This window comes from Aedes albopictus, chromosome 3, assembly GCF_035046485.1.
Source record: "Aedes albopictus strain Foshan chromosome 3, AalbF5, whole genome shotgun sequence".
Classification (NCBI taxonomy): domain Eukaryota; kingdom Metazoa; phylum Arthropoda; class Insecta; order Diptera; family Culicidae; genus Aedes; species Aedes albopictus.
In genome coordinates, this window is record NC_085138.1 from 310825810 (window position 1) to 310850331 (window position 24522).

The 24522-nt window shown below is 38.9% G+C and overlaps 1 non-coding gene across 1 annotated transcript; it reads right to left on the minus strand.

Moving 5' to 3' along the window:
• Positions 1-1743: 1743 nt before the first annotated feature.
• Trnaa-agc (transfer RNA alanine (anticodon AGC)) lies at positions 1744-1815 on the minus strand. Its single transcript has one exon. It is a non-coding gene; the product is annotated as a tRNA-Ala (tRNA).
• Between the last annotated feature and the right edge of the window lie 22707 nt (positions 1816-24522).

The following is a 24522-nucleotide window of genomic DNA, read 5'->3' on the forward strand; positions in this document are numbered from 1 at the left end:
TTTGTCTTTGCTGAGAGTTTTTTCCGTGGACCTTTACAGAAGCGTATCAAGGCGTTACTTCAAGTATTTCTAGCGGGATTACTTCAAAATTCTTCCACATATTACTCCAGGATTACATTAACAAAATCCTCCAAGAGTTATTCAAGGTTTCGACTTTTTCAAATTTTCAGAAAAGGCTGACTTCAAAAGTTCTTTTACTTGAATTTTGGAAATTTCTCTAAAACTTTAAAAATCCTTTAGAGATTCCTTCAGAAATCCTTCCAAGGGTTCCTCCAAGAAATCCTTAGTTCCTCCAGGATTTAGATATTTTCCAGTGTTTTTTTTTTTCAAAGTTCTCTCAGTAACTAGCACAACAACTTAATTGTTATAATTTTTAAATGAAATCCTGAAGAAATATCTAAAGACATCCCTGGAGAAAACCCTTTTTGATAACGAGACATTTGAATCAATTTTTGGAGCTATCTCTGGATGAAGGCTTGAGAAAATGCCTATGAAAACTCCTCAGTGATTCCTAGAAAAATAACAAGAACAACTACTGGAGGGACTCCGGCAGCCATCCGGACTAGAAGATTATATCAAATTTACATCATATTGTGCTATGATGTTACAATATTTTTCTATAACGTATTATGTTATAAACTAGATGCAGGACGATGTTAAAATAACTAAAATTGTAACAAAAAGTACACCGGTCTAATCAAGATTATAACCTATTTTGTTATAATTATATCAACATTATAACAAAATATGATATGAATTTTAGCCACAGGATTACTGATTTCTATCAAAACTTGAAACAGTTTTGTAGCACAATCTTTAAAATATCGAAGACTCGGAACTTAATTATAATACAACGAGTTATCGAACAACATTTATTACATAATGTGACATAATTGAGTTATAGTAATTGTAAAACACCAAGGATGTTGAACATGATTATATCACAATGAGTTATAAATATCATGGTTAGAATTATGTTATATTTTTGTTACAGTTTTCAAGCCGGGATTCTGTTTAAGAAAGGGAGGGTTACCTGGAGAAATTCGTAAAACATTTTTTTTTAATTTCTGTATAAATCCCTATGGAAATTGCAGTTACTGCAGTTACTGTTGGATTATACTAAGTTTCTTCGCAGGTTTAGGAGTTTGCCGACAGTTTTAGGAAATTTTGCTGACAGAAACCCTTCATGACAAAAAGATTAAACCTGCTGATAATACCTATTGTCACCCTATTTCAAAAAAATAAAAATTGAAGCAGTTCTTGAGGAAAGGTTTGAAAAAAGTAATTCCTGAAAAACTGGAAGAAACTCCTAATATCTGTTAACAAAAATTCCCTAAAATTGCATCTTCAGATGAAATCTTTGAAGGGAATTGCAAAGAAAAACTCGAGAAGAACATTTCTATAATCGTTGTAGAATTTCTTTAAAAAATGTTTGAAGAAATGCATGAAGGAATACCCACACGAACTTATGCAGCAATCCAGGATAAAAATTCTGGAAGAATTTCAGAAGGAATTAGTGAAAAACACTTTTCAAGATAAAATTGTTTGAGAAACGTTTGCAAAAATTGAAGAATTTTCCAAAAATAAAACATGGATAAAAAAAATTCTAGGGAATTCTGCAAAAATTTTCCTCCTATAAAAAGTCTAGAAAACAATAAATCATGTATGAATTTCAAATAACTCAACGTACATATGTACAACGTACAGATGGGTAAATTGTTGGTTAAATTGGGAAAAAATCCACGGCCCAGGTGAGATTTGAACTCACGACCCTTATTCGCTAGACAAGTGCTTTACCAACTAAGCTACCGAGCCAATTAATTACCCGGCAACTTAGTAGTCATAAGGTAATTCAAATCTCATCGATCTATATCATCTTCCCCTAAACCGCAAATATAACCATCTCTGTTGTACATATGTACGAAGAGCGAAAGTGATTTATTTATTGTTTGAAACTGTTTGCCTATCGTACAGACACCGCTTCCCCAACCACTTTTAGAGGAAGAACAATTGCTACCTAGAAGGCGATCAAACGCGTCGTTCGCATTCTGTTTGATACTACGGATAACTACGTATATTTGTGGTTTAGGGGAAGATGATATAGATCGATGAGATTTGAATTACCTTATGACAACTAAGTTGCCAGGTCATTAATTGGTAAAGCACTTGTCTAGCGAATAAGGGGCTGTCCATAAACCACGTGGTCATGGGGGGGGGGGGGTTCGGCCATTGATCATTTTGTATGAACAAATTAAAAATTTTGTATGGACAAATGACCACGCGGGGGGGGGGGAATGGTTGAAAAGTCCCAAAAAAATGACCACGTGGTTTATGGACAGCCCCTAAGGGTCGTGAGTTCAAATCTCACCTGAGCTGTGGATTTTTTCCCAATTTAACCAATAATTTACCCATCTGTACGTTGATTGGAAATTCATAATTGACCACACGGATTGGTATTACCGAAAATTTGCTCTTTGAGTGAGTCGTAATAAATCATGTATTCTGAATGAATTCCTAAAGGAATTTTTGGCAAATTTCCTAGATGTAATCGTAGAACAAGAAGTGTATGGGAAGGAATAGACTCCATAATTATTCTTAGAGAAATACTTAAAAGAATTTTTAATGAAAATATGAGAGGAATACTTAAGTTGGAGAGATCATGGGGCTATCCATTTATTAGGTGAGGGAATTTTCATGATTTTTTGATACCTCCTATCCCGCTTGGTTAGATTTTTTGTATGAGATCCCAAATGTTTTTGTATGGCACGTAAGATTTCTCAGCTGTGGCAAGAAATTATTATCTCGGTAAAGTTCATTGGGCATTACAAACGAAAAAAAAATCGTGTTTCAAAAAATCGCAAAATAATCACATCACCCCATCGTCAAATATTTTGACGCAAATCGCTCATCGGGGATGAGAGAGCACCCAACCCACAGTTGAATCGCACCTCATTATGCGAGAGATAATAAGGATCCGATGAGGACAGCAGAACCACCAGCAAGTATTTCGCGAAGCTCAGTTTCACAAAATATGCTCCCCAAAAACGACTTGACGGCGAAAATCTTGACGGTTCAGCGCTGTTGTAGCACACATGACACCGACGACCGAACCAACGAACAACGTCTCCAGTTGAATCAAACCCGAAAAAAGGAAAACGTCCCTTCCTTCCACTAAACGAGTGGTCAGTGTTATATCCCCTTGGATGTGAGAGCATGTGATTGTGGAAGAATGGTCAGCAGAAAGATAGACGGGGGCAAGTTGAAAAATGAGTTAAAGGGGGTTTGTTTCTACCCAAACAATATGTATTGGGGAATCCTTGGACTCAAGCGTGAATTAGGAACCTCTATTTCAATTCATTCATAGTATGAACTAACTATTCCAATAAAACTTGAATTCATAGCACACAAACTTGAACACGTTCCAGATCATCAACTTAGCTTCAGCATGACCAAATTGATGATACATTCACAACACACAAGCAGGGAGCCCGTTTTTTGTCGAAACTGATAAAAACCATCTCCTTTCACCCATACAAACATTTTTTTATCAATCCAATTCGTGGTTGCAAATTTTCCAACTACCAAGCAGCCATCCTTTCGAGAGTGTCATCGCTCTCCGACGCGATGCGATGGTGGAAAACAATACGCAGTGCGCATGCTTCACACCTTTGGAAAATTCGCGCCACAACAGCTGGGAAAACTCTACACAGTTTGAATCGTAGCAGCAGCACACCCGCTTGTTGGAGAAATTGTTCCACGATTTCCTATCTGTTTGTTTGTCTGTCTCCGCTGCACCACTCAGTCTTCGTCAGCGAATCCATTGACACACAATGGCGCTGGCTGTGTATCTGCTGGATCACACGCACTGCCAACGACGAGTTGTTTTGAGGAAACTCGCCGTAGCGCCGGGATTGCTGCCAGTGTTCTGCGCACTTGTTCCCTAGCATGGACATCAAACGTGCTGACGATGCTTTGATGAAATTCCTGAGGATTATTTAATTTGCGAACCGGGTTACGCAGAGTGGAGCAGGGCTTTCATGTTTTCCGGAGGAATATGGGAAAACTGAGGAGATGTTGCATTGTTGGCAGGAAGTTTTCGATAGAAAATTGGGCGAAAAGTTTGAAACTTAATTGAACGTTGGAAAATGTCCTCAGTATCGTATAAAGTTGAACATCAATAGTATCTTCTTTTCTCGATCTGCCTTGAAAGATGTGTAGTGTCGGTAGCGATTGTCTCAATTGGCTAAGAATAACACTACGGACCGCTTGTTCTGGGGATAAGAGTCCACCCACAGGTGATCCCTAATTCATGATGTGATGCGGCAATATGCTTACCGTGTCTGGGAATGAATGGCTAACTAGTAAATAACCGCTAACGGAGCCTGTGGAGTACCAGAGCGTTAACCGAAGCAATGGTGCAGTGGACCTTGTGTTTCTCCGAGACAATCAGCTGCTCTTCTTTGGTCTCAAACTTGAGGCTAAATAAGGAAGGGATTATGACGATTTTGTTGATTAGTTTAAGTTTTAACCTATTTAGATTCGCATTTTTTTTGTCTGCATTAACGAGGTTTTTAACCCTAGGCTAGTTCATCTCGGGACCCACGTTTTACTTCCCTTCCGAAGGAAGAACCCACATTTTGTGAGTATGTATGTCGGGAGTGGGATTCGATCCCAGGTCCTCGGCGTGATAGCCAAATGTTCTAACCACCACACCAGGTCCGCTCCCAGCTTCGCAAGATGCAATTTACACAGTGTGCTCTGTGTATAAGGGCCCATATAGCCGATGCGGTAAACGCACGGGTATTCAGCATGACCATGCTGAGGGTGACGGGTTCGATTCCAGGTCGGTCCAGGATCTTTTCGTAAAGGAAATTTCCTTGACTTCCTTGGGCATAGAGTATCTTCGTGCCTGCCACACGATATACGCATGCAAAATGGTCATTGGCAGAGGAAGCTCTCAGTTAATAACTGTGGAAGTGCTCATAGAACACTAAGCTGAGAAGCAGGCTTTGTCCAAATGAGGACGTTACGCCAAGAAGTGAGTGAGTGAGTGAGTGTGCTCTGTGTATCCTCGTTTTTGTCGTTTTCCAATCAATAACTATCTCGTTTATTGCAGTTGTTCTTTGTTGTGCTGTGGTGGTTGTAAAGAGTTTAATTTTGCCTAGTTTGGGTAGTGGATACGGTTACGATAGCTCAGAATAATATTCAACATAAAAGAACAGCAATAATCAAACTTGGGCAAACTTATGCGAAATGGTACAGCTCAAACGGTTTTAATCCAAGCAAGTACCTTTATTGCGTAGGGGTAATTTTTATCTAGGAAACCATGTGCATCCGGTGATTAATATTTTCAACAAAAATGAAATGGCGATCTCGCGTGGCATACCTCGAGTATGTGTGCTTGTCAACAACGGACTCGTTGCTAGACTCATCTCTGAACTAACTTTCAATAATGTTATAACAAATGATTTATCGGTTGGAATCCTCAATAGGAAATACATTCATTGTTCAGTTTATTAACCTAGTCTTGGTATGATACCTGACTTTGTTATGCTGCAGTAATGTGTCAGTTATTTGTTCCTTCTTGGGTAGAGATGCCTTCGAAGAAGTCATCGCATGCTGCACTTCAAAAGGCCTTCCGCTAATTTTTGGCAGTGTTCTAGGTCCTACCATATCAACTGCAGCAGCTGAGACATTAACATGGGAGGCTGCAGTTTGATGGAATACTTAAGGACAAACGTCTTAAAATCCCGCTTCAACAATGCATCAGAACTTTAGACGCACAAATCTCAAGAAGCAAGCTTCAAACAACAGTGCACTTTATTATTCTGCTCTTGCTCACTTGTAATAAGCTTCAAATAAAAAGAACAGGTACGCTGGTTTTGTTTACGAAGAGATTTGTGCTCTCGAAATCGTGAGTAGGTACCAAAGTCGGCCATTTTGGGATTCTATCAAGTCTGTCCTTAAGTACAGGTATAGGGTAACTGTTCCAATTATGGCTATATGACCAATTATTCGCCATAGTTGATTTTCACATTTTAACGATGTAAATCAGCAAGAAAAAAAAAGTTGAACAACAGATGACGTTCGCAAAAGATGCACTCATTTGCTGAAATTATGGTAGAAATAAATAATTTTCCTAACAATGTCGGCTCCTTGCACCCTTTTTCGCCATAGTGTACCAGATATGGCTAATCCCATAAGGAATGCATGCAAATAGTGCGAAAAGGAACCGATGTTAAAAAATATATCCATAACTGGTACAAGGTTCCTATCATTGGCACACGCTGTAATAAATAATAAAAGTAGTTTTGGCTCTGTTTCCATATTTTTCATGTAAAGTATGGAAACTAAGCTATCTTTTGACATATTGATGACATTCGTTGTTCTTCTCGTTATTTTAATTAATAGTTGTCCTTAGGTAGTGCCATAACTGGAACAGTCACCCTACCTCGTTTAAGTGGACATTTCAATTTTAGAAAAGTATATAAAATCGAGTTTTACATAAAAGTGAAGCATTTTTTTATTTTAGTTTTATTTCAGAATGTACCCAAAACAAATAAAAACTCCATAAAAACTGAGCTTTCGATACAAGGCTCGGATTTTTGGAAGGTCTCCGATGAAAACTACTCAAATCAAAGCATCACGTTATAGTTTATTTCACAAAATCTTCCATGTGTTTCTCCAAATGTGTCACAAAGAATTCTTTCACAAAATCTGGCAAGAATTCTTCACCAATTCCCCCATGACTTTTCACAAATCATTTCAGAGATATTCGCCAAGGGATTACTTTGGAAACGTTGGGCTGCAAAACGGTGAGTCGATAAGGAGAGCATCCAATATAGCTCTGGTCCTCACAAGTTCCTACCTCATGCTTCCACGGGTCAAGCGATGACAAAGACCGCCAGCTAAGAGTTGTGTGCTTAGCTGGTAGTGCAGCCTGGGCACTGTTGTCCTTCTGACTTCAGCTAGATTGAGGAGGTACGATCCGAGTGTCTGTTCACCAAGGAGGTGCGGCTCAAACAGCGTCTGTTCTGGCATCCAGCGGCTGAGTAAGAAACGCTGCACCACGCCCAGCTAGATCCAAGGTGGTAGCCCCATCAGCGTGGTCGTCCCAGTGTTGGTTGGGACGTTAAACAGAACTGGCACGATGGCCCTCCGGCGAGACAGGAGTGTTGGCGTAGGCCCAATAAGCCACCCGTAAAAATCCCCATTGCGAATAACATAGGAGAAAATACGACTCGATACAATCGGCAAAGACCCACGCGACGAAATAAGGACTACGATTGGAAACTTGGAACATGGAATTGCAAGTCACTAGGTTTCGCAGGATGTGACAGGATAATCTACGACGAACTACATCCCCGCAACTTCGACATCGTGGCGTTGCAGGACTTTGTTGGACTGGACAGAAAGTGTGGAAAAGCGGGCATCGAGCGGCTACCTTCTACCAAAGCTGTGGCACCACCAATGAACTGGGAACAGGATTTATAGTGTTGGGCAAGATGCGACAACGTGTGATCGGGTGGCAGCCGATCAACGCAAGGATGTGCATGTTGAGAGTTAAGGGCCGTTTCTTCAACTACAGCATCATCAACGTCCACTGCCCACACGAAGGGAGACCCGATGACGAGAAAGAAGCGTTCTACGCGCAGTTAGAGCAAACATACGATGGTTGCTCGCCGCGTGACGTGAAAATCGTTGTCGGCGACATGAACGCGCAGGTAGGAAGGGAGGAAATGTACAGACCGGTAATCGGGCGAAACAGCCTGCACGCCGTATCGAATGATAACGGCCAGCGATGCGTAAACTTTGCAGCCTCCCGTGGTATGGTAGTCCGAAGCACCTTCTTCCCCCGCAAAGATATCCACAAAGCTACCTGGAGATCACCCGACCATCAAACAGAGAACCAAATCGACCACGTTCTAATCGACGGTAAATTCTTCTCAGATATAACCAACGTCCGCACATACCGCAGTGCGAATATAGATTCGGATCACTACTTAGTCGCTGTATGCATGCGCTCAAAACTTTCGACAGTTATCACCACGCGTCGAAGTCGAACGCCGCGGCTCAACATCGAGCAACTTCGTAACGTAGAAGTGGCTCAAGACTACGCGCAGCAGTTAGCAGTGGCCCTACCAACGGAAGAGCAGCTTGGCGCAGCTACACTTGAAGATGGCTGGAGGGACATCCGATCCGCTATAGGTAGTACCTCGGCTACAGCACTAGGCTTCGCGACTCCGAATCACAGAAACGACTGGTACGACGGCGAATGTGAACAGTTGAAAAACGAGAAGAATGCAGCATGGGCGAGAATGCTGCAACACCGTACGAGAGCGAATGAGACACGTTACAAACAGGCGCGGAACAGGCAGAACTCAGTCTTCCGGATGAAGAAGCGCCAGCAGGAAGAACGAGATCGCGAAGCGATGGAAGAGCTGTACCGCGCTAAGGACACACGAAAGTTCTACGAGAAGCTGAACCGCTCGCGCAGAGGCTTTGTGCCACAAGCCGACATGTGCCGAGATAATCACGGGAATATTCTCACGAGCGAGCGTGAGGTGGTCGAGAGGTGGCGGCAGCATTACGATGAGCACCTCAATGGCGACGTTGCAAGTAGCGAAGGTGGCGTGGTAACAGATCTAGGAGTATGTGCACAGGACGAAAGACTTCCAGCCCCTGACCTACAAGAGATTGAGGAGGAAGTTGGCCGGTTGAAAAACAACAAAGCCGCTGGAGCAGATCAACTACCAAGCGAGCTTCTAAAATACGGTGGAGAAGCACTGGTGAGAGCACTACACTGGGTCATTACCAAGATTTGGGAGGAGGAAATATTACCGGAGGAATGGATGGAAGGTATCGTGTGTCCCATCTACAAAAAGGGCGACAAGTTGGATAGCGGAAACTACCGCGCGATCACACTACTGAGCGCTGCCTACAAGATACTCTCCCATATTTTATGCCGCCGTCTATCACCGATTGCAAGAGAGTTCGTGGGGCAATATCAGGCTGGATTTATGGGTGAACGCGCTACAACGGACCAGAAGTTCGCCATCCGCCAGGTGTTGCAGAAATGCCGCGAATATAACGTGCCCACACATCACTTGTTCATCGATTTTAAATCGGCGTATGATACAATCGATCGAGAACAGCTATGGCAGATTATGCACGAATACGGATTCCCGGATAAACTGATACGGTTGATCAAGGCGACGATGGATCGAGTGATGTGCGTAGTTCGAGTATCAGGGACACTCTCGAGTCCCTTCGAATCTCGCAGAGGGTTACGGCAAGGTGATGGTCTTTCGTGCTTGCTGTTCAACATTGCTTTGGAGGGTGTAATAAGAAGAGCGGGGATAAACACGAGTGGGACGATTTTCACGAAGTCCGTTCAGCTGCTTGGTTTCGCTGATGATATTGATATTATTGCTCGTAAATTTGAGACGATGGCGGAAACGTACATCCGACTAAAGAGTGAAGCCAGGCGAATCGGATTAGTCATTAATGTGTCGAAAACAAAGTACATGATGGCAAAGGGCTCCAGGGAGGAATCACCGCGCCCGCCACCCCGAATTCATATCGACGGTGATGAAATCGAGGCGGTTGAAGAATTCGTGTACTTGGGCTCACTGGTGACCGCCGACAACGACACCAGCAGAGAAATTCAGAGGCGCATTGTGGCAGGAAATCGTTCTTACTTTGGACTCCGCAGAACTCTACGATCGAATAAAGTTCGCCGTAACACGAAGTTAACCATCTACAAAACGCTGATTAGACCGGTCGTCCTCTATGGGCACGAAACATGGACCCTACGTGCAGAGGACCAACGCGCCCTTGGAGTTTTCGAACGGAAGGTGTTGCGTACCATCTACGGCGGAGTGCAGATGGAAGACGGGACTTGGAGAAGGCGAATGAACCACGAGCTGCATCAGCTGCTGAGAGAACCAACCATCGTCCATACCGCGAAAATCGGGAGGCTACGGTGGGTGGGTCACGTCATCAGGATGTCGGATAGCAACCCGACTAAAATGGTTCTCGAGAGTCATCCGACCGGTACAAGAAGACGTGGAGCGCAGCGAGCTAGGTGGGTCGACCAAGTGGAGGACGATCTGCGGACCCTACGCAGAGTGCGGAACTGGAGACAAACAGCCATGGACCGAGTGGAATGGAGGCGGCTACTATGTACAGCAGAGGCCACCCCGGCCTTAGCCTGACCGGTAAGTAAGTAAGTTACTTTGGAAACATTTCTGGATATTTATTCAGAAATTTTTCTGGTCATACGTTTGGAGAATCTATTGGAAATTCCTTTAGAAAATCTACCAAAACATTTCTTCAGAAATTCTGCTATAGATCTTTAAAAAAATCTTCAGGAAATTTGTCCAAGTATTCGGCCAAAAAATCCCTCACTTTTCCTTACTTTCAAAAAATCTGACAAACATTCATTCCGAAATTGTCTTCAGGAATTTGTTTAGAAATTCCACTTATTTTACAAATTCCATGAATAATTCTTTCATAGCATCTTGCATGATTTACTTCTGAAATTCCAACATTTTTTTTTCCAAAAATCATCCATGAATTTGAACAAAAATACCTCCCGCGATTCTTTCAAAAATTCGTTCAGAGATTCCTTAAGAAATTTTTTCAGAAATTCCTTAAGAATTTATTCAGAATTTCTTTAGAGATTCCTTTAATAAAAGTTTCAGCAATTCCTTCACATATTACTCCATAGTTTTTCAGAAAATGTTTCAAAAGTTCCTTAAAAAATGTACCAGAAATTCCCACAGCAACTTCTAATTTCTCCAGAAATTCAACTAGGGATTTCTCCAGAAGTTTTCACAATGAGTTGTGTATTTAAGTTGTGTTTGAGTTTCTGCAGGAATTCCTCCAGGGATTTTTAAAGAAAATCCTTCAGAAATTTACCTTATATTTACGAGACTTCTCTAGATTTTTTTTTGTCCGAAAAATCCTTCGAAAATTTCTTGAAGAATTCTCTCAAACGATGTTTCAAGGAATTATTCCAAAATTTTCTCCGGCATTTGCTTAAAAATTGCTTAAAGGATTTTTTTTGAAAATATAAATTTCTGTCAGAAATTCCTCCAGGGACTCTTTGAAAAAATAATGTGAGATTCATTCGAGAGTTTTCTGCAGGGGTTTCTTTACAATTTTTTCGAGGGATTCTTTCAGAAATTCTCCCCAGGCTTTTATTATAAATTCGACTAATAATTTCTTCAGAAATATCTCCAAACTTTCTTCCAGAGAAAAATATTTCATAGATTCTTCGATAATTCTTTCATGGAACCTTGCTGAAATCCATCCTAGAATTCATTTCAAAAATCTTACACGAGATCCCGAAAAAAATCTACCAGGGATTTGGAAAAAAAAATCTTTCTGGGACTCCTTGGAAACCTCTCGTAGCTTTACTTTAAAAATCATCCAGAAAATTCTGTCAGAATTATTTCACAAAATCTTTGAGGGATTCCTTTAGACTTTGGAATGTTTCTTGCACGGATAGCTTCCAAAATAATGCAAGGCCTTCTTTGAAAAATATTTCAAGAATTCCTTTCAAAATTCTTGCATAGATTTTTCCAGAATTTCATCTAAAAATTTCCTCCAGTATTTTTTTTTATATGGGTTCCATGGATATCCATCTATGGATTCTTATAATATTCCAGTTTTGGTTGTCAGAAATTCTTTCAGGAAATCATTTAGAATTTTCTTAATTTTTTTTGAATTGCTTCTGAAATTTCTTCAGCGATACTTTAGAAATTTCAGCATAGTCTTCTTTAAAACTTATTCCGTGGTTTCTTTCAGAATTTGTTTCGCCAGTTCCTTCAGGAATTACTCAAGAATTCTTTCACAGATTCCTCCAGCAATTTATCCATGAGAATGTTCCAGTGAAGGGGCGCTGAAATCGAGGAACCTTGACTAACTAGCTCTGATTTTACCATGACAGCACTAGAAATAGTTTATCACATAATTTGTCAGTCATCCGACGAAGCATCTCAATGACGTTTTCATGGCATTTGCTACGAATTTTGGAATTCAATCAGCTGAGATTCTCGAAGAAAACTTTCATGAAAAGTCATTAAGGTAAATATATAAACCTAGTTTTAAGCTGATTGGATATTATAAATTTTATCATTAATTAAAATTTTTAGGCGATTTTCGACCGGAATACTACTAGTAAACTGATGTTAGTTTTCTCGTTCTATAGTCAATCTAAACGGCTAGTTTTGGATTACCCGACGTTCCGGCCAGCTTTTTTTAGCCTTTATCAAGGGATAAACTAAAAAAAAAACATTGCACATTTCATATACTTTGATATTGAACAGCGATTACAAGTACCTACTAAGTCAACGGTTGTTTGTCTTATGCTTGAATGCCATCGTAAGGGGTAAAGGCTTCTTGTTTTCTGCCTGAGTGGACAATACAAATTATAAGAAGGCCTTGATCTTGGAGTACGAAACTGATTACACTCATTCGAAGAGGGTATTCTGCTTAGAGGGTTCGAAAAGTCGGTATAAGATACTCGTTTTCAGTTTTGCTACAGGGTATATTCCCAAATCTTGGCGGGATATTACTGTGAAGTTTATTCCGAAAGTGGGTCGTGCGTCGTATGAAGAAGCAAATAGTATCAGACCTATCAGTTTGACCTCTTTTCTTCTGAAATGTTTAGAGCGCATTATGGATCATCACATCCGTGATGTTCATCAGGCAAACGAGCCTCTTCATGTGAACCAACATGCTTACCGATCTCGTAAGTCCACTGTGACTCTTTTACACAAGGTTGTTCACGATATTGAGAAAGAATTCGTTCAAAAGCAATCTTGTTTTCTTAAATATCGAGGATGCCTTCGACAACGTGCCTTTCGATGCCATATTGGAAGCCCCACGGGTCATGGTATATCTCCAATAATTTCCAATTGAATCCACCAAATGCTCAAAAATCGACATCTCTTCTCGACATTGCGTCAAACAGCGAATAGGAAATTGAGTGTTTGTGGATGCTCCCAAAGGGGACTCTTGCCACCACTTTTGTGGAATCTCATAGCAGATTCGCTGTTGAGGCAACTCAATCAATAGCGAGTTTCCTACTTATGGTTTTGCCGACGAGTACCTAACATTGTCAGTCGGTATGTGCATCAGCACCCTTTTTGACCCGATGCAAAGCGCCTTCCAGGTAGTTGAGGGTTGGTGTCGCCAATATGGCCTTTCGGTAAAACATCTATTGTTCTTTTCACGGAAAAGCGAAACCGTAATGGTGTTCGGCCTTTGATTCTGAAATCAATGAACAGGTTAAGTACGTTGGAGTCGTTCTTGATTCCAAGCTTTCCTAGACACCTCATATTGAGTTCAGAATCAAGAAAGCTTGTATTGCCTTCGGACATTGCCGGCGAACCTTTGGTACAACGTGGGATCTAAAACCAAAGTAGGGGAAATTACCTATTCTCGGCCGTTTTGTTCTCTTCGTCTTTGGGGGTTTTTTGAAACTTATTGAACTCAGAGTTAATCCCAAATCCTTCCCAACTAAGCTGAATTATATGGCCAAGTTTCAGGCAATTTGGCTGACAAAAACCCACCATGACGAAGAGAACAAACCTGCCGATAATACCCATTGTCACCCTATATCAAATGGAATTACACAACTGTTGTTCGTCCAATATTGGCCTATGGATGTCTTGTGTGATGGCAAAAGGGCGACTTGAAAACGATCCAATCAAAATTAGATCAACTCCAAAGATGTGCTTAATGGCGATGTCTGGAGCGTTCTCTTCAACTCCCATGGCAGCGCTCGAAGTTCTCTTCGAAATTGTCCCACTACACATTCATCTCAAACAAGAAGCACTTTCTTGAACTTACCGGCTATGGGTACTCGGTCCATCAGAGGAAACTTCTATGATCAACACACACCTCATTGTTTCCACTATTGGTGAATTGGGATAAAATACTTAAAACTTAAATACTCAAAACTTTGTCGTTCATTGTCTAAAGGGCTAAATGACGAGGGAGTAGATATGTCAAATAAGTAACGAAATGAAATATTTGATAGTATTTGCTAGGGTGCGAACACGTGTGAAGTTTCTACCATCGTCATGCAAACACTGAATCATAGTTTTAGGCTATGTTTCAGAGAATAGTGTTTCACTAGATGCTGATGCGTTAACATTGAATAATTAAATTGCAATCGCCAACTATCATTCAGAGATGCCAGATTTTTAGTAACAGCTTTCAAATATATTGGCCAATAATTCTAATTTGAGTCACAACGCAACACAACACAAATGTTCCGTTCCACCACAAGAGCCTTCACAACATGGTCACCGTGACTGTGATGAACTCATACCCACTCTAAGGAAAACCGAGAGCCCATTTCATGGATGTTAATCAGAATTTTCCCAGGGCAGCATCCTCTCGACGACAGCCGCCAACTGATAACACGCCAATCAGCCCCTCGCATGCTCGATACGGGCCACCCAAAAATAAAAGCGCGCGAGATGTTATCAGAAATTACCTCCCACCGCTCTCATTCGGCAGCTCCTGGTAGCCCACCCACGCAAAAGCAACGCAACTGATCGGAGTGCCGTCACCTGTTGCTTCCGGTTTGGAGCTTTTCTTGAGCGGAATTTCACTACCAGAACATCAGACCCGGAGCAAGCATCAAACCGGAAGTCATGTTCCACATCAAACGAACTGGGGGGAGCCGAATGGGGCTTCCCCATCAGCACCAGAGTAACAAACTGCCGACAGACAGCATGTCTGGTCTGATAGTGCTAGGCAACATGAAAACAAAAATTGGAATGCATGGTTAGGGGCCCATGCGAGAAGGAAGGTGAGTACATACTTAGAAATCGGAATGTTTTGGACCTCTAGGAGTGGTGAATTAAGATTATCATGACGGGGACATGTGAATTTGCGTAAAATCGTTATCCTTGCGTGATAAGGCGAATCAGCGTACAGCTGACCATGACAGCAACCGATCGTTAAGATGGGAAGTGAGCATTCTCAAACGGAAGATGATTTTTTCAAGGGGAAATGGGAGTAAGGCTTCATTAGAGGAGCTTGAGTAATGAGTGATCGAACAGGGTTGGAGCATCGATTGCAGGAGGTTGAGTGTTTCTTTTTCTTCGATTGACCACTATCAGTGGTGGTCAGTGTCGTCCAGTCAATCGACGATTCACTCTTCTGACTTGAAATGGTCGAGATATCGCTAAATCGTGTTCAGAAAGAAAAATGCTTGTGACTGCGTGAATTAGTCTTCTTGACGTACACTGTGGTGCATAATTGATCGGACAAACGCCGATTTTCATACAAAATGGCCAAGTTTGAGGTGCTGTAACTATGGTTTGCTTTGGTGGATTGAGCTCAATTTTTGACACGGAACTACGAATATGCTGAATTTTGTGTATACAAAGTATAAAATGTTTTCGTTCACAGGTCTGGGCGTGGCAAGGCGTTGAAAATATTGCAAAAGTGATCGGACAGCGGTACCCCTTTGATTTACACGCGTTTTTTTGTCATTTGTACAGTTCACTAGAGAAGTCCCCCGCAACTTCATCTGTATGGGAGCCCCCCTTTCTAGAGATCGGAGTAGTCTCACACTATGCTAAGAACCTTCTCCGGCCCCGAGCTATCCTGCATACAAAATTTCACGTCGTTCGGTTCAGTAGTTCCGGATCCATAAGGGTCAGACAGACAGACAGAAATCCATTTTTATATATATAGATAGATAGATTATAAAATATTTTTATTTATAAGGCGCTTCCCATTGACCGGTCTTAGCGATTCTAACATGTATCAGGCCAGAATTTCGCCTCATTATTTTGCATTAGCATTTTTTTCGAGCGATTCGGAAATTTTTCAAGCGATTCTTTTGGAAATTCTTCGGTCGTTTTGGATTAATCCATAAGTTTCACATTTTCCAAAGGAAATCTTGCATGCATTGCTTCAGAAATTTCTCAAGGAAATTCTCCACAGTTTTTGAAGGACTTTTGAGAAACTTTTGCAGGGATTGCTTTTGAAATTCCTTTAGGTATTTGTCCAGATTTTTCTCTTCAGTAAAAAAATACTTCAAACATTTTTCCGCGGATTTTTCAGAAAATTCTTACAATTTAATTTGAGAAATGCAATCTAGAAATTCTTCCAGAAATGTCTCTTTTAAAACATTCTCCATGTGTCAATTTTGAATGGTTTTTCTTTTTCTGGGGATTGCTTTAGAAATTCTTCAAGCGATTCTTCAGAAACCTTACCAGGATTTTCTTCAAAAATTTTGAAAGAATTATCTTGAAAAAAAAATCGAATGGATTACTTCAGACATTCATTTTAGAGTATCTGTAGAAATTCTCCAGGGATTCCTTCAGAAGTTCACCTACAGATTTCTCTGGGTTTTTCTCGTTTCATTTCATTAGACATTGATTCTTCATAAATTCCTCCAGAGCTTTTTTTCTACAACTTATTATGGTATTCATTTGGACATTTCTTTCCAGAGATCCAGAGATAAAGTTTCTCAAGAAATTCCTTCAGAAACTACTCTGGTGGTTCTATTGAAAACTTTTGGAGTGATTCTTGCAGAAAATCTCGCATCTCACATTCTCTTATAATTATTTCGAACATTCTTTTAAAAAAATCTCCAATAAATTCTAAAAAAAATCCTGAGCTTTTTTCACGAAATCATCCAGGAATTCCATTAAAATACCTCCGACAACGTCTACTAGTCTCACAGGTTCCCCGTATAGCCTGCTGGAACACTTTATCACTCACAGGTTCACCGTATAGCTTTGCGGAAACACTTTATCACTCGCGAGGAGAGTCCATCACAGGACTCTGATAACGATATATCCGACGCGGAAGACTTACTTCCTTGCCTAGTGGCACATGGCACGGACCATGGCACTAGATCAAGAAGGGAGTTCGGTATGTGGTATCAGTAATAACAGAGCACATTGAAACCCCTTCAAGGTTGGGCAAAGATTGCTGTATTTCTCAAAAGGTTCGGTTTTTATAGCTTACAAAGTTGTAATGGTTATCATATGCTTGTTCATGGTTCAATGTGTAAAAAAGAGAAAGAATTAACTAGACGCCTGGGACAGAAAGCTGACAATATAAATTTCGGCGATGTACCTATCGAACCCAATGTTTTGGTTATTTGACTCTTCTGATTGTACCCTGCCCTGTGGGGCCACTACACTCGTAATACGAGTCAGCAAAACAGGTGTCCGCGCGTCGGGTCAGAACGCTCGGACCGCACATGCATTCCTGACCATTCTTACTGTGTGCAGATAGCACAGTGGAAACAGCATTGATGCTTACTAATTGAATTGTATATGATTTGGTAGTTACTGTACGTATTTATGGGATGTAATTGATTATGCGGGAAGATGCACAGCACACCTTTCCCCCTTTTTTTTTTGAATGATTTAGTGAAATGTATATGAAACGAAATCATTTAAAACAAAAATTCTGTCCCAGAGATCTTTACAAAATAGTAGATTAAAAATTTTTTTTTTTTTTTTTTTTCATTTTTTTTTTTTTTCATTTTTTTTTTTTTTTTTTTTGAAACAAGTTAGGCTCGGTTGTTCACTTAATACTTAATATATTTATTTTATACTGATGCTGTTATCAAGTTAGTACATTTTAATTATTCTATTTTTATGTACAATAGTGGTCTTTCGTGAACTCATTTCTTCTAATTCACAATTTAGTTCTTCAACATTTTTGACTTTATATGGTCCAATATAATGAGGATCTAATTTCTTTCTGTTTTCGTTCGTTATATAAACCAAATCTCCTTCTGATAACTTTATTGAGTTTGTGTATTTATTGAGGTATTGTAATCTATGTTGTTTTCCTTCAATTAAATTGGTTTTTGCTATTATGTTGGATTTCTGAAGTTTGTATTTGAGTTCATTATAATACAATTCTAAATTATAAATTGGTTCTACTTTGGTTTTAAATATATCCTGTGGTAACTTTGCTTTTCTACCAAAGATCAATTCGTGTGGGGTATAATCTGTATCTGTGTGTATCGTTGTATTGTAAACAAATGTATAGAATTTAATCCAGTCATCCCAATCGTCATGGTGTTCATTGCAAAAAGATCTTAGATACTCGTTTAGGCATCTATGATTTCTTTCCAGTGCACCTATAGTCTGTGGGTGATAGGCTGTAGCAAATTTCTGTTTGAATTTTAGTATTTTTCCTATTTTATTCAGTATTTCATTATTATATTCCGTTCCTTGGTCCGACCTAAGTTCAAGAAAGTTTCCAAATGTAAGTATAAAATTCTCGACAAGATTTCTTGCTATAGTCGAAGCTTCTTTATTTTGTACGGGTATTATAACCACATACTTTGTCAAATCACACTGTATTGTTATACAGTATCGATTATTGTTGTTTGTCCGGGGTAAAGGTCCTACTGTATCAATTGATATTACATCAAATGGTTTAGCCGGGGTGGTGGTTTCAATATTTGGCTCCCTGGTATGTTTATATACCTTATTTATTCGACAAGATTTGCAAGTTTTTACGAATCCAGCAATCGTTTTCTTCATATTTTTCCAATCGTATATGACTTTTAATTTCTTATATAATCGGTTTTGTCCTACGTGACCTCCTATTGGTGTCACATGGTAGTCGTGTAATATTTTGTTTATTTCGTTTATATTTTCAATTCTTCTACGTGGTTTATATAGCAAAATTTCCACGTCCTTAAATGCATTGATCGCGATCTTTTTAAACGATTCTACTGGTAAAATCGTGAATATATTATTTTGTGTCGACATAGCTATTTTATTTAACTTTTTTTCTTTAAGCATGTCATTCAACCTTAGACAAACGGACTCTAGTGTCTGAGTTCCATCGGCTGTGACTGCACATAATTCTTCTTTTTCTTTTGGATCCGTTATAATCATCATTATTTTTCCGTTCGAACGTGTTATTGTGTGTAGTTTAGGTAGTTGATAAGTTTTTGAGGAATCTTCTACTTCGTAGATTGACAGTTGCGCACCTGTAAGATCCTTTGAAATAGGTTCCCTTGTTGTTGTATTTTTAGTCATAGACCTAGTGTTTACTTTCAAAATTGTCATTTCCTTTAATTCATTTGATGTGATTGCTACTCTTGAGAGAGCATCAGCACCAACGTTATTTTTTCCTTTGATGTACTCGATTTCAAAGTCGTAATCTTCTAAATCTAGACGCATTTGCGTAAGCTTTTTGGTTGGTTCTTTCATACCAAAAAGATATACTAAAGGTCTGTGATCAGTTCTAATTATGAATTTTCTCCCGTATATGTAGGGTTTAAAGTGATTGATTGCCCAGTGTATGGAAATCATTTCTTGTAAAATTGTATGTTTTTTGGCTTCTGCCTTATTAAATGTTTTGCTAGCGTAGGCTATTGGAAGATCATCACCATTGTGGTTTTGCGATAACACTGCTCCACATGCTACGTTAGATGCGTCTGTAGTTATTATAAAATCTTTAGTGAAATCTGGATATTTTAAAATTTGTGGAGATAATAAATAAGATTTCAATTTTTCAAATGCCGTTTGACATTTATTAGTCCACTCAAACTTTGTGTTCTTTTTCAATAAATCATTCAAAGGTTTCGCTACTCCTGCAAAATTTGGCACGAATTTCCTGTAGTGATTACAAAATGCTACAAATCTGCGAATATCATCAGCATTTGTAGGAATGGGAAAATTTTTGACCGCTGAAAATTTTGAATCGTCTGGATAGATTCCTTGATCGGTAATCTTATGCCCTAAATATGTTACTTCTGATTGAAAAAATTTACATTTGCTGGGGTTTAATTTTAAATTGTACTGACGAAGTCGTTCAAAAACTTTGGTTAAATTTGTCAAATGGTGTTTAGAAGAACATCCTATTACAATAATATCGTCAATATATATAAAAGCATGTTCAGGAGTTAATCCTGCCATGGCTATTGTCATCATACGCTGAAAACTGTTTGGGCTGATATTTAATCCAAACGGCATTCGCGTATATTGATAATGTCCGGAAGGTGTTGAAAAAGCTGTATATTTGCGTGATTCTTCTGAGAGAGGAATTTGGTGAAATCCTGACATCAGGTCAAGAGTACTGAAATATTTTGCTCTACCAAGTTGATCTAAAATAGAATCAATTCTTGGTAGCGGAAATTTGTCTGCTAATATCTTTTTGTTGAGTTGTCTAAAATCGACAACTAATCTCCATTTTTTATTGTTATCATTTGACTTCTTCGGCACTAACAATATTGGTGAATTGTATGGTGAAACAGAATGTTCCACAATATTTTCATTAAGCATTTTGTTCACTTGAGTTTGTATTTCTTCCGTTTGTGAGTGTATTTGCTTGTAATTTGGGATGTATGTCGGAATATTATCAGATACGTGTATATCTTGATAATAAAAATTGTTTGTTGAAAGCGCATCTTCGCTTAAACAGAATACGTCTGAGTAATTCGATATTAATTGTTTAAAATCTTTTTGTATAAAATTTGGTATATTCGCACTATCGATTTCATTCCAAATATTTTCTTTACGTATGTTTTTATAAGAAGTGGTTTGATTATTTTTCAGAACGTAATAATTGTCAAGTGGCTCTGTAATAGGGTTTATTTGATTGTATGATATAAATACTGGCTTATTCGTAGTGTTCATGAATTTTGCCATTGGTTCTTTTCCGGAAATGATTGCATTTCCCAAAAAAATTCCTGATTGAATTTCCTTAGCATGTACAACCATTTCACTTTTGTAAGTCTTGTTCGTTAATCGTCGAATAGTTTCACTCCTTTGCGGAAGTATGAATCCATTCTGGAAATTGTCTTCAATAGGTACAGATACTGATACATTTCCTAAATCGAAATGCAACAGCCATGACTCGTAATCAATTTTGCATCTATTTGCTGCAAGAAAATCACGTCCAAGAATTCCATCAGTTTGAATAGGAAATTCCTTAGGTACTAAATGAAATGTATGCTTGGTTTTTAATCCATTGCCGAAATTTAACTCTGTATCTGCGGTGGCAATGGTTTCAATTTCGTTGTCTGTGATTCCAATTAGTTTAATTTTTCTTGATGTATTTATTAATTTATCGGGGTTTACTTTGTTGATTTTGAATAATGATGTATCCGCTCCGCTATCTATTATTAATGTTATTTTTCCCACAGACATTGAAGTTTCTATGCAAACAAAATTTGATGCTTTTAAATTTATTGAGAGGATCGGTCTACCCGATCCCTTCTCTCTAAAAAATCAGACTGTCGGTTTTCTTGACGGTCGTTTCTATCGTCTCCTCTTTGCTCAGAGTTATTTGTCTCAGATGACGCGTTATAAATTCTACCTCTTCCAGATCCGTTCCTGTTATCGTGATTGTTATATGACCTTTCTTGACGACGGTCATTATTTCTGTAATTGTTATTGTTGCCATGGTTTCTCCAGTTGGAGTTACGTCCATTTGAATTGTTGTGTTGTCGCCAAGGGGGGTTATGATTGTTTCTCCATCCCTGACCTTGACGATGGTTTCCTCTATAAGAGTTGTTTTTGAATGGAGGTCCGTTTCCTCTAAAATTTGATTTGTACTTATTGTTAAAATAGAGTACATTTGCAGGTGGGACTGCATCATTGTCATTTTCTGCAGCCCGTCCTATTGCATCATTTAGAGTCTCAAATGTCCCTGATTTTATTATCAATTGGGCACTCCCATTTTTGAGACCATTTGCTAGAGCCTTGATTCCTGCTTTGTTGGCCATTTTTGTTGCTGTGTCTATTGGAATTGCATCATTAATGTATGCAGTTTCCAATTGACTGGTGAGTTCTTCTATTTCAGAAGAAAATTTATTTAACGTTCCGCTTTGACGAGTAGCGTTCAATTTTGCCAAGACCACATCAGCTGAGATGTGATGCTTGCATTTTTGTTTCAGACTATTTATTATGGCATCAATATTGGCTGGAGTGTCTCCTACTGCTGACCTAGCCTTTTTCTCTAATTTTGACAGCACAATTTGTACCGCAATTGGTTCAGTTGCTTGTGTAACTGCCGTTTTTAATGCTGTAAGAGCAGCAATTATGTTACTTAATCTTTCGCCATTGCCATCGTATTGAGGTATGAGGGACGACGCTAATTTAATCACTTCGGCTGCCATTGTTTCTCGGCCTTCCTGTAAATTTTCAGGAGTTGTTTTTGAACACCTTTTTAATATAATGATGGTGTTCACCAATACTTTAAAAGGAATAGTACGTTTAGTGTGTGCTAATTTGTTTTTTAGAATTTCATGGATGTGTACCCATGCATTTCTGGAAGCCTTTTCAAAATATATTAATTTAGCTTCTGATAGGATATCCTCTAATTCGATTAATGCTGTTTGTACATTAGGCCTGTCCAGCTTTTCAAAAATGTTCTCTGATTCTCAAGTCCACCCCCATATTTTGATTGGCATCCTAAAAGAAGTAACTGGTCAAAATTTCAGCCAAATCTATTGAAATTAAGAGGTGCATCAAATCAATTTTGTGTTTTTCGACTATTTTTGAACTTCAAAAAATCATAACTACACTAAAACTTTCCAAAACTTAGTTCTTTCGGCAGAAATTGAAAGCTATACTTGTTTGCTACAACTTCTCCGAACAACGTGTGCCAATAAAATTGAAGGAAACATGTGTAATTATCACATTTGTGATCAGAAAAACCTTAAAAAGTTGATTTTTTGATAGATTTCGTTTTGGAACACCCTAATATACGTAATATGTTTGATATTTTAAAACGGCATCATATTCTCTCATGTTTTTGGGTTATTTGCTTCTTTGACACCAATGCTGTAGGAGTTGAGCAAAAAATATTAAAATTCGTGAAAGCCAAATGTGGCCTAAAAACTAGCTTTTCGGGTGCAATCACGTTTTGGCGCGCTAAAAGTGGCATCGCGTCAGCACTGATATGATAGCCAACACCTGTCATCGCGCTTGTTTGTTATCACCCGTGGTAGGGGGTAGCCAAGGCAAACTACAAGGAAGCAAAGCTACTACGCTCAGTACAATTTCGCGCCACAGCGTGATTGCCTCCAAAAAGCTAGTTTTTAGGCCAGATTTGGCTTTCCCGAATTTTAATATTTTTTGCTCAACTCCTACAGCATTGGTGTCAAAGAAGCAAATAACCCAAAAACATGAGAGAATATGATGCCGTTTTAAAATATCAAACATATTACGTATATTAGGGTGTTCCAGAACGAAATCTATCAAAAAATCAACTTTTTAAGGTTTTTCTGATCACAAATGTGATGATTACACATGTTTCCTTCAATTTTATTGGCACACGTTGTTCGGAGAAGTTGTAGCAAACAAGTACAGCTTTCAATTTCTGCCGAAAGAATTAAGTTTTGATAAGTTTTAGTGTAGTTATGATTTTTTGAAATTCAAAAATAGTCGAAAAACACAAAATTGATTTGATGCACCTCTTAATTTCAATTGATTTGGCTGAAATTTTGACCAGTTACTTCTTTTAGGATGCTAATCAAAATATGGGGGTGGACTTGAGAATCAGAGAACATTTTTGAAAAGGTGGACAGGCCTATTGTACATAGGTATATAATTGATTGCATGAAGCTTGCTTCTCTATCAGTGTTTTGTATAAAAATGTTTTATTGATAGATTTTTTTAAATTCGCTTCTAAAGTCAATAATTCTTTAAATTTTTCCTCGAGTTCAACAATATTCATATTTTAGTGTTCTATATTCATATTCATTGATTTCATTTGTTTACTCACGAGAAATTACAATTTGATTCACAAAAAAAAAATTGAAAGACTGCCATAGAATTGTACAATATGCTTAGGTATCTATATAATATTTTTAAGATAACTTGTTCTCTACAAAATATTTGTTGCTTACCGCAGAATTATTATACTGGTAAATTCCTCCTTTAGCGTCAGGAACAACTGGTATCCCACCAGTAACGTAACTGCTAACACCATCAGGCACGCCAGGAAACGCCGCATTGCATTGATTCGTCGGTTTCAACCAAACTGCTAGTTCCAAAATACCGCTTTCAGCTTTTTCTCCTTTCTTCTTTTGTTTTGTCTTTGCACTGTTTACCTCTTATGTGGGCGAGGTAGCAACCCTTTCAGTTTATTCGACAAACAAATTAGTAAACATGGGCAATTACTCGCCCTCCCAGATTTTGCTCCTCTGCACTAATGTGCGTCATTATTCCACGATTTGTGGACACTATCACAATGCCGGTAATCGTTGGCAAGTCTTCGCTTGCGTAGTGTAAGATTTCACGTGCCCGTATTGTCACTCGGTCCACAATGTAAAGATCACTTAGCACTAGTGGATATAGTTCAGTTTTCTCATTGTTTCTCTGCACTTTTATAAATCCTTCCTTTTGAAGAATATTCAAAAAGTGTTCTCCGAGTTCAGTTTTTATTATCACACTTTCACTGTTCCTATCTGTTAGGCTTCTTCTAAGTGTCTGCACGATATTCCTTATTTCGTCCATATTGTCTATTTATTATCACTTTTTTTCACGTTTTTTC